Below are 14,163 nucleotides of genomic sequence, written 5' to 3' on the forward strand. Positions count from 1 at the left end.
AATTCTCCACTGCGCATCCTAAAAAGAACCAGCCTATGTGGCTTTGGGCAAGTTGCATAATTCCAGGATGCCTCCAAAAGAAGGGAATGGTAAACCACTTCTGAGAACATAACGCCTAGAAAACCATGGAAAGGGTTGCCATAAGTGAGAATTGACTTAGCATCACATAATTATTATTATTTATTAGGCAACTATGCTGAGCTCATTTCCTGCAGCAACAGGTGTTCCAGTGAGACTGATTCATAATAAATTTCATATCTAAAACATCAGTTGATTTCAAAATAGTATAATGATGTCCCATCCACACTTTAAAAATTCTCCTGCACTTTCACAATCTGTTTGAAAACAAATATATCAAAAATCATAAAAAATATATTAATCAGCTCCATGACTGATACAAGATACCATGATCACAAAAGTGTTTTCCCATCTATTGCATTCCATGTGATTCCTGCAATTTTCCCAAATGTGGGAAATTTGACTATTTTGTAATGCCTGCTTTGATTCTCTATTCTGAGACCTAAAGCAGCGGTTGTCATGGACAGGTATTGTGAAAGGAGGAACGAGCTCACTCACCTATGATGTGGTCCCAGTCCAGACCTTCCCCACAGAGGGATATGTATGGAGAAAATGTTAACATTCCCTTCATTTCAAGCTCTTTTGAGTGACTGGTGCCTCTTTCATTTTCATATGTTTCATGTGCCAGTCATTTCATTTTACACCAAAGGAAAAGTCATGCTTGAGTCTTTTCATGTTGGGTTTTCCATTCATGTTTCTGCCACTTCAGAATCCCAAAAGAACCATTCAAAACTGCTCCAAAAAGGCTAAGGCAAGGCAACACAGAATCAATCTAGTCTAGAAGCAGGAACGGTAAACGAGAAAGAAAAATCATTTTAAAGACCCACCAAAATGTATCCCTTTAAGAGAATTACACAGTAAATTAACCAAATAACATTTAAAAAAAAAACACGCACACACACAAAAAGAAGAAAGAAAGAAAGAAAGAAAAGGAAGCAAGCAAATAAAGGCAAAAGGGGCAATCAAAAACTATTAAAATCTGGGGAAATTTTCGTCATCCCACCACTTGGTTCCTTCATTTCATTTCTTGGAGTCCAGGTGGCAACAGCAGGCAGATCAGGCCCAGACAGCATTGTATATGATCAAAGAAAGGAAAGGGACAAAAAGGCAAAGAAAAAAAAACCCTCAATGACACTGTCAGGAAAATACAACGGTCTGCCCCCAAATTACACTGTATAATGATAGCAAAAATAATGTAAAGCAATGTGGAAATATCCCCCAAAAAGCAAGGAGAAAAAGGACATACACCCCCAAAAAAGGCACTCTGAATAGCTTCTGATACCCCTTCTTAGTCATGCCATCATGTCTTTGCAGTAGCTCTCATAGTGCTATCAGATGAAAGAATTGTCAGTCAATTTGACATCCAAAAGATGAAAGAAAGGTTACCCTGTCTTTGCAATAGTCCTCTTGATGCTATTGGATAAAAAACGTCCCAAGTGATTTGATGGACAAAGGGTGAAAGAAAGGTTAAATGCAAGAGGGAAACATGAAAGAACAGTAAATGTTTGTGTACCCCCCCCCTTTTTTTGTCAATATGATAATTCATATTTGAGAGGTTTTCTTTCAACCCTAACACTACCCATAATATGTGTTTCTTCTAAAATAGAATACATATTTAAAGTAGTGTCTGCTTTGGTCCTTAGCTAATAAATCATGTGAAATGCTTCAAATTTTACCAAACTACACAACCAAAAACAAGCCATAGTCTACAATGTGGATGGATAAATCAAAATGTTTCATTTTGTTCTATCACTTTTTTATGTGCTTACCAACATTGCCAGTTGATTTTTAAAACTAACATGCAAAACAGCACATTTCAATACATGCACATGTCTATGTTTATACACTTCTGAAAACATGCATTTCTATATACATCTTATCTTAAAATATGCATTTTAAACACACATATTGACACCACACTTGAGGATCTGAGAAGTGAAGACATTCATGATCCACATTAGGAAGTATGAAACAGTTCATATCAGAATTCACAAAGATCATATTTCTCAAGCATCACTAATCCAGGAACACTTGAATCCCCTGGAGAACAATCACTCCATTCATGTTAGCATTATTGGTTCTTGGGGAATGTAATTACTGTAGTTGCAGTTCTCCTCAGTCTGGATCAGAATGATTACTAAGATGCCGAGATTTGAACTAGAGATGAGGATATTGGTATTCATAAACAAATAGAAATATCCCCATCCTAGGTGCACCTAATGTGGGTCCAGCCCTTGGAAATGGCCCGTCCACTCAGATGTCACCACGCTGCCAGACTCTTCCTCTTCTCAACCATAGCTGGTTTTTGAGTACAGTGAGTCGAGCTGAGATGTCCAGCGCTCCGTCTTGCCCGGTGACTTTGGACACCTTTCAGCCTGTTACGCCTGATACTGTCTCCAGGGCGCTTGATCGCTGTCGTGCCACCACCTCCTCTTTGGACCCTTGCCCGGCCTGGCTAATCAAAGCAGCCAGGCCGTTAACAACGGAGTGGGCCACGGCTATTATAAATGGGTCTCTCCTTGAGGGCAGATTTCCATCTGCCCTGAAGGACACACTCATTAGGCCCATTAGGAAGAAACCTAGTTTGGCGGCGGACGAAATTGGCAACTACAGGCCCGTCGCCAATGTTTCCTTCCTTAGCAAGGTAGTCGAGAGGGTGGTGGCCGACCAGCTTCAGGCGCTCTTGGAAGAAACAGATGCCCTGGATCCATTCCAGTCGGGCTTCAGGCCGCGCCACGGCACAGAAACGGCTTTGGTCGCCCTGTGTGATGACCTACTGAGGGAGGCCGACAGGGGTAAAGTGTCCCTGTTGGTCCTCCTCGACATCTCAGCGGCCTTTGATACCATTGACCACGGTATCCTCCTGGGGAGGCTCTCCGAGTTGGGAATAGGTGGCCTGGCATTGTCCTGGCTCCGTTCCTTCTTGGAGGACCGTCCCCAGAGAGTCCAGCTTGGGGAGAGGGTCTCGGCCCCGTGGAGCCTCAATTGTGGGGTTCCACAGGGGTCGATTATCTCCCCAATGCTATTTAACATCTATATGAGGCCGCTGGGTGGGGTCATCAGGGGGTGTGGTGCTTCGTGCCACCAATATGCGGATGACACGCAGCTCTACATCTCCTTTTTGCCAACCGCAGGAGAAGCCGTCCTGTGCCTCCAGCGCTGCCTGGGGACTATACTGGAATGGATGCAGGAGAACGGGCTCAGGCTGAACCCGGACAAGACGGAAGTGCTGAGGGTGGGCCCCCCCACAGTCGGGGACTTGGGTAACTCCCTCTCTTTTGGGGGGGTGACTCTCCCTGTTAGGGATGGGGTACGCAGCTTGGGGATCCATCTGGACCTGGTGCTCTCCATGGAGTCACAGGTGGCATCGGTGGTCCGCACCGCCTTTTTTCACCTTAGGCGGATAGCCCAGCTGCGGCCCTACCTGGAAGTGGGGGCGCTCACCACCTTAGTACATGCGCTCGTAATCTCAAGATTAGACCACTGTAATGCGCTCTACGTGGGGCTTCCTTTGAGGCTGCTGCGGAAATTACAGGTGGTGCAGAATGCGGCGGCCAGATTACTTAGTGGAGTGAAAAAATTCCAACATATTTCGCCCACTCTGGCCGCATTGCATTGGCTGCCCATCAGGTTCCGCATCGACTTCAAAGTGCTAATGCTTACGTATAAAGCCCTAAACGGTTTAGGGCCTCGATACTTGGCGGAACGCCTACTCCCACCAAGTTCTACCCGGGTCACACGGGCGAGCCAGGAGGTGAGGCTGAGGAGCCTAACCCCGAGGGAGGCCCGGAAAGAGAAAACAAGAAATAGGGCCTTCTCGGCGGTGGCTCCTCGCCTGTGGAATAACTTACCTCCTGACATTCGCGGAGCTCCCTCGCTGGGCACTTTCAAGAATCTATTAAAGACCTGGATGTTTCGGCAGGCCTTCTCATAAGACTATTTTTTGATTTTCTTATCTCTTTATTGTCTTTTCTTTTATCTGTTTTTGTATTTGTTGTGTATTCTTATTGTACTTTATCGTTGTTGTAAGCCGCCTAGAGTAGTCTTCGCGACTAGATAGGCGGGATATAAATAAAATAAATAAATAAATAAATAAATAAATAGCAGAAATAGCTCTGCTGTCTCCCTGCTCTTCTGGCCACTCAGCAGCCATACGGGAAGATTTGTCCTCCCACCCCCTGCCTGGAGTGGCCAGCCAGGCCAGGAGATGGTGGAACTACTTCCACGATTGGTGAGAAGAGCAGGAGTTTGGTGGCGTGGTGGCACATGAGTGGGTGGGCTGGTTCCAAGGGCCAGACCCACATTAGGTGCACCTGGGATACAGATATTCATATTCATTTACAAATACAAATATCCCCATCTGTAGTTTGAACCCTCCTACTACCATGGCTCCAGTTGTGTCAGGAGACTTCAGCAGGACCAAAACACAGCAGCCAAATTGCTAACTGAGGCTAGTTACAAGGATCACATAAGACACACAACCCTTTTACCGCAGCTCCACTGGCTACTGATCTATTTCCAGGCACAATTCAAAGTGCTGGTTCTAACCTATAAAGCCCTAAATGCTTTGGCCCAAGCTACTGTATCTCAAGGATCATAGCTCCCTTTATGAATCTCCTTGAGTTTTAAGATCATCAAGAGAGGCCTTTCTCTGAGTCTCACCACTGTCACAAGCACATTTAGTCATGACATGGAAGAGGGCTTTCTCCATTGTTGCTCCCCAGACTTTGGAACTCCCTCTCACAGGAGGCTAGGACAGCCCCCATCTTTACTGTCCTTACTTAAGCAGGCAAAGACCTTTCTCTTCAGGAAAGTATTCCCTTAATGACTGGCTACTTGAGCTGGGTTTTTAAAAATAGATTCTTGTACCTTTCCACATTGAATGTGTTTTGATGTTGCTTTTGTTTTTCAGTATTGAATCCATTTGATCCTTTCTAATATTGCAGACTCATTGTAGTTAGCTTTCATTATGTAATTGGGTCCTTCTTAAGGAGAAAGGTTGGATGGATGGATGGATGGATGGATGGATGGATGGATGGATGGATGGATGGATGGATGGATGGATGGATGGATGGATGGATGGATGGATGGATGGATGGATGGCATTCCAATCCCCTATAATGAGAAGAAGAACTTTCTTTGGTGTCAGTTCTAGAAGGTGTTGTAAGTCTTCATAGAATTGGTCAGTTTCAGCCTCTTCAGCATTGGTGGTTGGTGCATAAACTTGGATTACTGTGATGTTGAAAGGTCTGCCTTGTATTGAAATCATTGAAAGGTCTGCCTTGTATTGAAATCATTCTATCATTTTTGAGATTATATCCCAGTACAGCTTTTCCCACTCTTTTGTTGACTGTGAGGGCTACTCCATTTCTTGTGGGAATCTTGCCCACAATAGTAGATATGATAATCATCTGAATAGTAGATATGCTAATTGTCTACTTTCCTCAGGGCATCATAATATTGAATAGGCATCCTAGAATTCATCCCAGAATACGTGGTATATGCAAGAAGATTCAATGGCTAATTTATAGGGGTTCTGCAACTTATAAAATATTATGAGAAAAGGATAGGAAATCTCAAAACCACCAGAGTATATTAGAGTCATTCATTTGGCACTGTTGTCTTAAAGCAATATAAACATAATCAAATGCTCCATCTTGGAAGTAAGGAGTATATGTAAACTTTTTAAAAAAACAACCTTCTTGGCATTAATCCCTGTTTCATAGAAGGTCATGCTCTATTCTATCTGGTAAATGCAGAACAAGTCAAGGCCAGAGCACAAATTAAGTATACGACACAGGAATCAGAACATTATGTTTTAAAAATATAAAATATCGTCTCTTGATACTCCATCGTATAATTGACTTTTATGGCTCACCATTGGGCAATAAAATTAAGAGCTATATTTAAATCAGTCCCCTAACACACGTCAAAGTGCTATAAACCGAAGTGTATATAAAGCAGTTTCTAAAGAGGGGGAAAACGAAAAGAAACATTGAGTGAGTTGCTTCAGGCTACCTATGTACCTAAACACAAATAGCAATTTGACAGTACACTTCCTGTGCCTTGAAAAGAAACAATAAGAGCAAGCATTCTGTCACTCTGGTGGAACACTATGTTGTTCTGTATAACAATTTACAATGTGCAGACACAATTTTGAGTTCAAAATCTAATACACATTTTCTAAAACAAGAGCTTATTTAAAAGGACACTGATATGCAGGTCTGTAACTGAAGCATTCACATCATGTTTTTCTTCTGGAAATCCATAAAATGGCAAATATGTAAGCCCCCACCTGCTTTAAGGACAGCTCAATACAGAACATCTTTTAAAGACACGACAAGTCTCTCACACATCCAACATGGTCTTCAGTCTACTAATTCTGCTTGGGATAGCAATTCCCAGAGGCCATGGTGATGTGGGGTGGAGAGTCTGGGAATCATAATCCCCCTCTGAGTAGTTTCCAGGCAGCACTGGTCTCCTACGTTTTGTAAATTGCATCTTCAGTGAAGTCAATATCATTTCAACCTTTACAGTCAGTGTGGTGGTTCTTCATTATTTCTGCTCTCAGACCGCCACTGTCAGCTTCTTCTGTTCTCCTACTATTAAAAGAAAGTGCAAAAAAAAAAAATACACCCTTACTATGAATGCTTTCATTAGCCATGACCAGACATGGACACAAACATCAGTTTGGAGATTCATACCCTTCCCCTGCCTCCCTGGATGATGGCCCACTCACCAGTCAGATTGTGCTCCCCTCCGCCAGCTCTTCAGCTGTTTGACAAGTCCCTGACAGGAGCATGGGTTTGCCTGTCCTGCCTCCTTGTCTGTGTGGATTATCAGTTGTCAGGGCAGGGAAGCCAGTGCTCCTTCTAGAGACTGTTTGAACAGCCAAAAAAGAATAGGAGAGGACCACATGCTGGCTGGTGAGTAGGGGATACAGCTGGGGAGGTGGGGGAAGGGAATGCGTGGCACCTGTGGTTCAGAGGTTCATGCCTTGTGCACGAACCAGCACTAATCTGGTCCTCCTTTGGCTTCCACATGCAAATTCCTCTCAGGAAACAGTTGCCTCCATGAAACACTAGCTTTGTCTACACTACTTCTTTTTCACTTTCCTAGAGTGGGGCACAGTGAGGGCGAAGCAAAGCCAGCTTGGAGAAAGCAGCTGCCTGTTGACCAACTGATCAACTGAGGAGCTGAGCTTGAAGGCACCTATAGCCTCCCCAAACCACCCAGTCTGGCTATGTCGATTAACTACACTGCCTCTTTCTAGCCATTAGCTGGATAGCACTGCAGCATAGCACAATCCAATTGAGCACATTTCTCTTTGTGCAAGGACTAAGACGCCTGAGCTCCCCTTTCTGAGGGCCTTACAATGAATGCATAGGCACTTCTATCCCAATGATATTTTTCTACATTTGGATTTTCTTGCTCGTTTTACACAATCTTTGCAGAGTGCAGTAATTATTCATTTATTTGCTCTTTTAAATGTTTTTTTAGCCTCCTCCTGCATGAAATTCCCAACTCAGCCACTGTTCACAAACCAAGTGTGCAGCTTTGAGACTGAAGTTGATGTGCATTCATTAGTACGACTGGTGATGATCCAAGTCATGTTGGAAAGATTTTTGGCCAGGCTTCATGGGTTTGATGTACTTCTGGCAAATAGCTGAAGACAGATTCAGATGTCTATTTGTCATAGGCACATCAAGTCTGGACAGCAAAAAAACAAAAATTGGGAGAGGTTAAAAAAAACAGCAAGAAAAAAATTACAAAAATGCCGTGTGGTTTTTAAAATTACAAAAATGAAAGAGTAGGTGGTACCTTTATTAGACCACTAAAAAACTGAACAAACAGCAAGCTTCTGTGGGTCAAGTCCACTTACAAATGAGATCCCAAAAACTCATGGCAGGTGGCTGCGCCAGGCCCACTTCTCAGAGGTGAGTTCAAATGCTGATTTCAAATGGCCTTTGGTGTAGGTGACTTCAAGCTTCATCCCTGTTAGCGTTCTGCTGAAATTTTCCACCCAGCTCTCCAAACAAAGGGTTGGAAGCAAATCTCTTTCCCTCACACACATTACCTGCTTTTGAAATGCAAGGTTTCTGTTTGGCTGGGAGACTGGGGGAAATGCAGCACAGAAAGAAGCAGCCTCCATCAGAAACCTGGGATTACAAGGTGGTGTATTCACAAGGCAGGAGAAGCCAATTAAAGCCAAATTAAAATGAAATTAATAGTGTTACCTGGTGAATGTAAACAGATGTTTTCTTCAGCTTCCAGTCCTGCTCGGATAATGGAAAGAGTCGTACAGGTCATGGGAGACTAGGCAGTATCTTTCATAGTTCAGAAAAGAAAAAAAAAGGAAATCGCTGCATAATCCTTAAGATTACACAAGTGCAAGGGTGTACAATGCAACATTTCATTTAATGAAGCTATCCACATAGTTCAAAGACACAAGCCAAACCGTGGCCATATGTTATTATGGAAGGAAAACAAACAAATAAACAGACCCATCTCTTGCCATCTCTTCTCATTCTCCATTGCTGGAGGCAAAATTCCCCATAGCTGTGGTCATTTCCAATTGCTTTTCTTTACAGTTATGCCAACTTTGATTCATTATTCCTGCATATAATGAAACAGGACAAGCTGCAATAAATAAAATATCACCTGTGTGTGGCATATGAGGAAGTAGCAAGATATCCAACAAACTGGGGGAGCATCTGTTTTTATTTGTTTCCCACTTCTTTTCTCTTCCCTTTGTATCCCCAGCTTTCTCCACTGCCTTATCAACCTTTCAGCCCCTTCTGCCCTATCACCCCTGCTTCCATCTTTAGGCAAAGTGAAGTGGCTTCTGTCAAGTGGTAGACTCTGAAAAGTATGGAATAAACAGAGTTGGTGTGCCCTTTGACCTCTGATCTAGGCTGCTGGTCTCAAGTGCAGCAGAGCTGATGATTCAATGGCTACTCCAGTCATCTTATTAATGGAATAGAAGCAGTCTTTGTCTTGGACTGCACCTCAGGTAGCAAAATGTTTCAGGTCAGCCTGCCCATCCCACTTTTCTTGCCCTTGCTTAGGTCTGTTTTCCTTAGTTACCCAAAGGCACTCTCTTAACTCAGCCCTTCTCTTAACTCAGGGGTCAGGACAATTTGACCCTGCAGGTGTTTTGAAGGCTAGATCCCACAGTCTTTCACTGTTGGTCATGCTGACTGTAGGCTGTAGGCGAAATGTCTGAGAGGCTAGTTTCCATACCTCATCTTACCTCAAGCTCCTTCCATGCCTCGTAGTTCCTTTGTTCACTTTCTGGCATAGCAGGCTTCTGCTCCAAGATATTTAACCACATAGCATTTGTATTACTAGGTAAGTAGTCCCCTTGCTGCTGCAGACCAAGCCCCTCAAGATGCGAGCTGCTTTAAATAAATAATGAAGACCTGTAAGTTGTCTGGCATCATGTGATTTCAAAGTGAGTTGACAGGACTTTAGCATGTGCAAACAGGCATGTGAAAGGGAATTGTGAATCACACAGAAATTTGAATTACCCTGTTATTGTCTCCTAAGATAAAGTTAAAGGTTCCCCTTGACATTTTAGTCAGTCGTGTCCGACTCTAGGGGGCGGTGCTCATCCCCATTTCCAAGCTGTAGAGCCAGCGTTTTGTCCGAAGACAGTTTCTGTTGTCACGTGGCCAGCGCAGCTATACGCGGAACACTGTTTACCTTCCCACTGAGGTGGTACCTACTTGTCTACTCGCATTTACATGCTTTCAAACTGCTAGGTTGGCAAGGAGCTGGGACAAAGCGACGGGAGCTCACTCCGTCACGTGGATTCGATCTTACGACTGCTGGTCTTCTGACCCTGCGGCACACAAAGGCTTCTGCAGTTTAGCCCGCAGCACCACCACGTCCCTTTATTGTCTCCTACATGGTTCCAAATCAGGACAAGAGTTTTATTATTCACTTATATTTCTACCATTTCCCCTTCTGGAATCTAAGTTAGCAATCAAATGTTTTTTTAAAAGCAACAGAACTAAAGAAGTATATCTTCTGTCTGAGAAGGTAAGTCACAGAGGGAGGAAACCTTTGCCTCCTCTGCATTTTCCAACTGTGCTTTCTCCTCCAACAGTGAAGCCAATGAAAAGAGGCTGACAGATGGACAATGCACACGTGCTCACAGAGATGAGGAAAAACAAGAATACTGTATATAATTTCGATACTAAACTCTGCGTCTGGTATTTGCCTTCTCTGCATAACATTAGAGGCTCAGAGGTCCATGGTCACTTTCAGGCTTACCACTCTACAGTTCATTAAGCCTCATCACCAAAAATGATGAAGAACTGTGGAGACTGAAGAAACACACAGCCAATCAACTGCATGCACCACTCACTCCTGCCCTTTGGGACCTAGGGGCATGTGAGCATGCATTCACGCACACCCAGCCAAATTGCTGCACAAATTGGGCAGTGTAGTGATGGATGGAAGAACCAAGTTGTTCCTTAAAAAGTGACAGAGATGGTCTTCACTGCAGAACAGAACTGTATTTTCGAAAGTGACATGGGAGCAACTCTTAAGGGAAAATAAACTTTTTCACTTCTGCCATTGATGCCTTATCAAAATCTGGTGATAAAACAGTAGTGGCAGGAGGGCAAAATCCTCAGTGAAATTGGGGTTTCCATGGGTCCACCACCAACAGGAAGTTGCCAACCCCCCCAAAAAATTAATCTGCCATACAAATATCCTCCTCTAACCAAAGTTGAGAGGACCAAACACTATACTTTAATGATTCTAGTTCTATGCATGCAAATACATCATATATGTCAAAAAGTGTTCTGTAGTATTCAAGACAGGATTCTTGTAATTTGTAGCCATCGTCAGTGTTTTCCCTTTCTCTATTCAGTTGTATCATGGCATAAAATTATTACTATTGTCTCCTCTTTAGACGTTGACCACCAACTATAAAATTGCATGAATAAAAGTTGCTAGTTTGAAGCACACCCTAAAGGTTTTAATATTCCTTGCACTATTGCGATGTGCAAACTCATCCCTATTTAATTAGTTAGGCCAAAGTATTTGCAAAACAATTACGAATGTAATTTAATTTCAATGTTTAGTAAATACCCAGGGATTTGTTAAGCTACAAACTTATGACCTACATGTTGAATTTACTTTACAAACTACCATTAAACCTATGAGATAGAAAATGGCAATTGAAAATGCATATTGTGGTGTGCCACAGATAGATAATTCAATGATCGCTATAGATAAAGATATAATGTATCCTCACCTGGGCTTCTCTTTGAAGTGATGAATCAGCAGTCCCTAGTTCCTCTTATATAATGTTAAATATAATAAATGCTGTATTTTCCAGTATGGGGAAAGAATAGGCATATTTTACATGAGCCTAAAGATCCAGAAGGGTACAGCACAGACTACAACTTCATTACCATGCTGGCAAAAACTAAGGTTAAATAGCACAGCATATATTCACATCTGAATATATGCTGTACTATATTATATATACATATATAATAAGATACAGTGGTGCATCGCATTACGATGTTAACGAAAACATCGTAAAGCAAAATTAAAAAGCCCATAGAAATGCATTAAAACCCAATTAATGCGTTCCTATGGGCTTGAAACTCACCGTCCAGCAAAGATCCTCCAGAGCGCAGCCATTTTCGTTCCCCGTGCAGCGAGGAATCCATCCCAGAAAAGAGCGGGGAGCCTTTTTTTTTTTTAACCGGTGGCCATTTTGAAACCGCTGATCAGCTGTAGGAAAGTCATCGTTTTGAGAGAATTGGTTCCCGAAGCAGGGAACCGATCATCGCAACGCGAAATTCCCCCATAGGAGACATCGTTTTGCGATCGCTTTTGCGATCGCAAAAACTTCGTCATGATGTTATTTCGTCGTAAAACGGAGCGTTCGTCTTGCGAAGCACCACTGTATATAGGTATAGGCCTGTTCATGTTGTGGGTAATTGAGAATTCCCTTTTGTTTAGCAGAGCATCAGATACAAATAACAAGTGCACAGAAGAAGCATAAGAGAATAGCAGAAGCCTCAGAGCTGTCCCCCTTCACAATAACTAGCACTTTATATGTTAAAAATCACTCTGGAACATTATAAGTAGAAAAAAATGTACCTTTACTTGTTGTTGCAATGTGTAGTTAGAAACAAAAATAAAAAAGGAAGATTGCAGACTTCATGCAGGGGAGAAACCTCCTCCATGACCACATGGTCAGATGAGACGGAGGAAGAGAGGCACAAACAAAGCAATCAGGATAAACAGGAAGAGGCGGGACAAAAGCACAGAAGTTCGCCTCAAATGCCAGAAGTGGGGAAAGGAAATTTGCTAATTGGCTAGTGCCAAAAAGAGACAGTCACCTTAGCTTGCAAAAACTACCTCTCACTAATACCCAGTGTTACTCACATGCAAGGTGGTTATTATCTCAAAAGTCTGCACATTCAGGTCATAGTTAACCTGAACACAAGAATCAAAGGAGTGGAATCTACCACTGTCCTCACTCTCTTCATATGGAGAACAGTATGAAGAGGATAACATCTTCACCTGCAGCCTCCTCACATAATTGGCAATTAAGATCATCCTCCTGCACCCCAGGGGACTGAGTTTACCATACTCACATTTGGAAGCACTGCTTTTTCAGGGTCCCTAATCCCAGGGAGGGTACCCAGTACAGTGTAGTGGGCAGAGTGACAGATTTAAGAAGCCCTGGGTCAAGTCCTTGGCCACTGAAACTCGCTGTGGGGTAATAATGGTTAGCTCGCTCTATTATTTAACGATGTTTATTTGTGATAAATATCTCACTCTGAAGGTGTTGCAGCCGGCGCTCCTGGTGGGCCTTCTCCCGCAGTGGTCTGAAAGCAGTGGCACTGCCCATGCTCTGAGCTTATGGGAAGGCTGGGAGGAGGGAAGCTAGGGAAAGGGAGGGGGTGCGCTAGCAGCATTAAAGGAGTGTAGGAGTGAAAGGTCTTCTGGGTCTGCAACACCCAGTGAGGAGCTGGCCAAGGGAGGAGACCAGGGGGTCTGCAACAGAAAAGCTGGAGCCCGTCCTCTGTGCATTTGGAGAGTTGGCCTGGGGACAGGATCACAACCGTTGGGCAGGAGCCTCTGAGCTACTTCCCATAAAGCAGGGGCAGGGACCAGGAAAGAGGGCCCTATGCCCATGGCACCCAAGAAAGCCAACAGGACTGGAGGCATACATACCCCCCACACTAACTGGCCAAGTGCCAATGTAAGAGAAGGAGGAGACTTGCCAAAAGCCAGCAGGACAGCTGGTGCTCAGCAGCCCCCTCTACGGGTCCTCACTGAAAGGCTGCAAGCCGAGCCCTGGACTTGGCTTGTTTATTACAAGTGATGGGAACTGAAGCTAGTATAGAACTGACTGCATCTGGGGGACCAGTGCAAGAAATTCGGTCCACTGGGGTGCAGGAGAGTGATGACTAGGAGCCACTGTGCAAAGCACATACTTCAGTAAAGAACCATCTCGCCAGCAGCCTGGCACTAATAGAATTATTGGTGGGAAACCACAAGACCTCCAGCTTTGCCTGAGGCGGGGGCGGCAGCTCTCACACTCCCTTATCTGAAAAGCCTAATAGGATGTGATTTGATAGCACATAATACAACAAGCTCAAGAACAGCTTCCAGCACAGTAGAGCCTCTCGTCTTCAGATTATCACTTTCCACATGAAGAGTGATGATGGAGAGGTAGATCTAGCCTCTAGCCTCTCCTTCTGAGTTCAGGTTAACTGTGCCCTGAATAGGGCTTTTCTTTGTGTACCTATGCTCTTATTACCTAGAATATATAAGATTTTCTGAAACCAATCAGAAGCAATGTTCAACCACAACAAGCAATATTTTAAACAGCCAGTTGCTGCCCCAAATCATTTTCTCCTAAAGAGAGAGGATGTGCATACAGCTCAACTAAGGCTTGCAATTTGAGATAGAGAGATTTATATTTCCCCTTGTGACACAATCTCTCAAGAATTGTCTCACAAGTACCCATTCATAGGTTCTATAATGAAAGCACTACTTTAAAAGTTTAATTTTCCTACAGTGAATCTGTATGATAGAGCCATA

At 43.5% G+C, this 14,163-nt stretch overlaps 1 long non-coding RNA gene across 1 annotated transcript; it reads right to left on the bottom strand.

Moving 5' to 3' along the window:
- Nucleotides 1-5,685: 5,685 nt before the first annotated feature.
- LOC144585952 (uncharacterized) lies at nucleotides 5,686-8,554 on the bottom strand. Its single transcript, XR_013540592.1, has 2 exons — nucleotides 8,316-8,554; nucleotides 5,686-6,680 (listed from the first exon to the last, which is right to left on the bottom strand). It is a non-coding gene; the product is annotated as an uncharacterized LOC144585952 (long non-coding RNA).
- Nucleotides 8,555-14,163: the final 5,609 nt, after the last annotated feature.

This window comes from Pogona vitticeps, chromosome 1, assembly GCF_051106095.1.
Source record: "Pogona vitticeps strain Pit_001003342236 chromosome 1, PviZW2.1, whole genome shotgun sequence".
Lineage (NCBI taxonomy): Eukaryota > Metazoa > Chordata > Lepidosauria > Squamata > Agamidae > Pogona > Pogona vitticeps.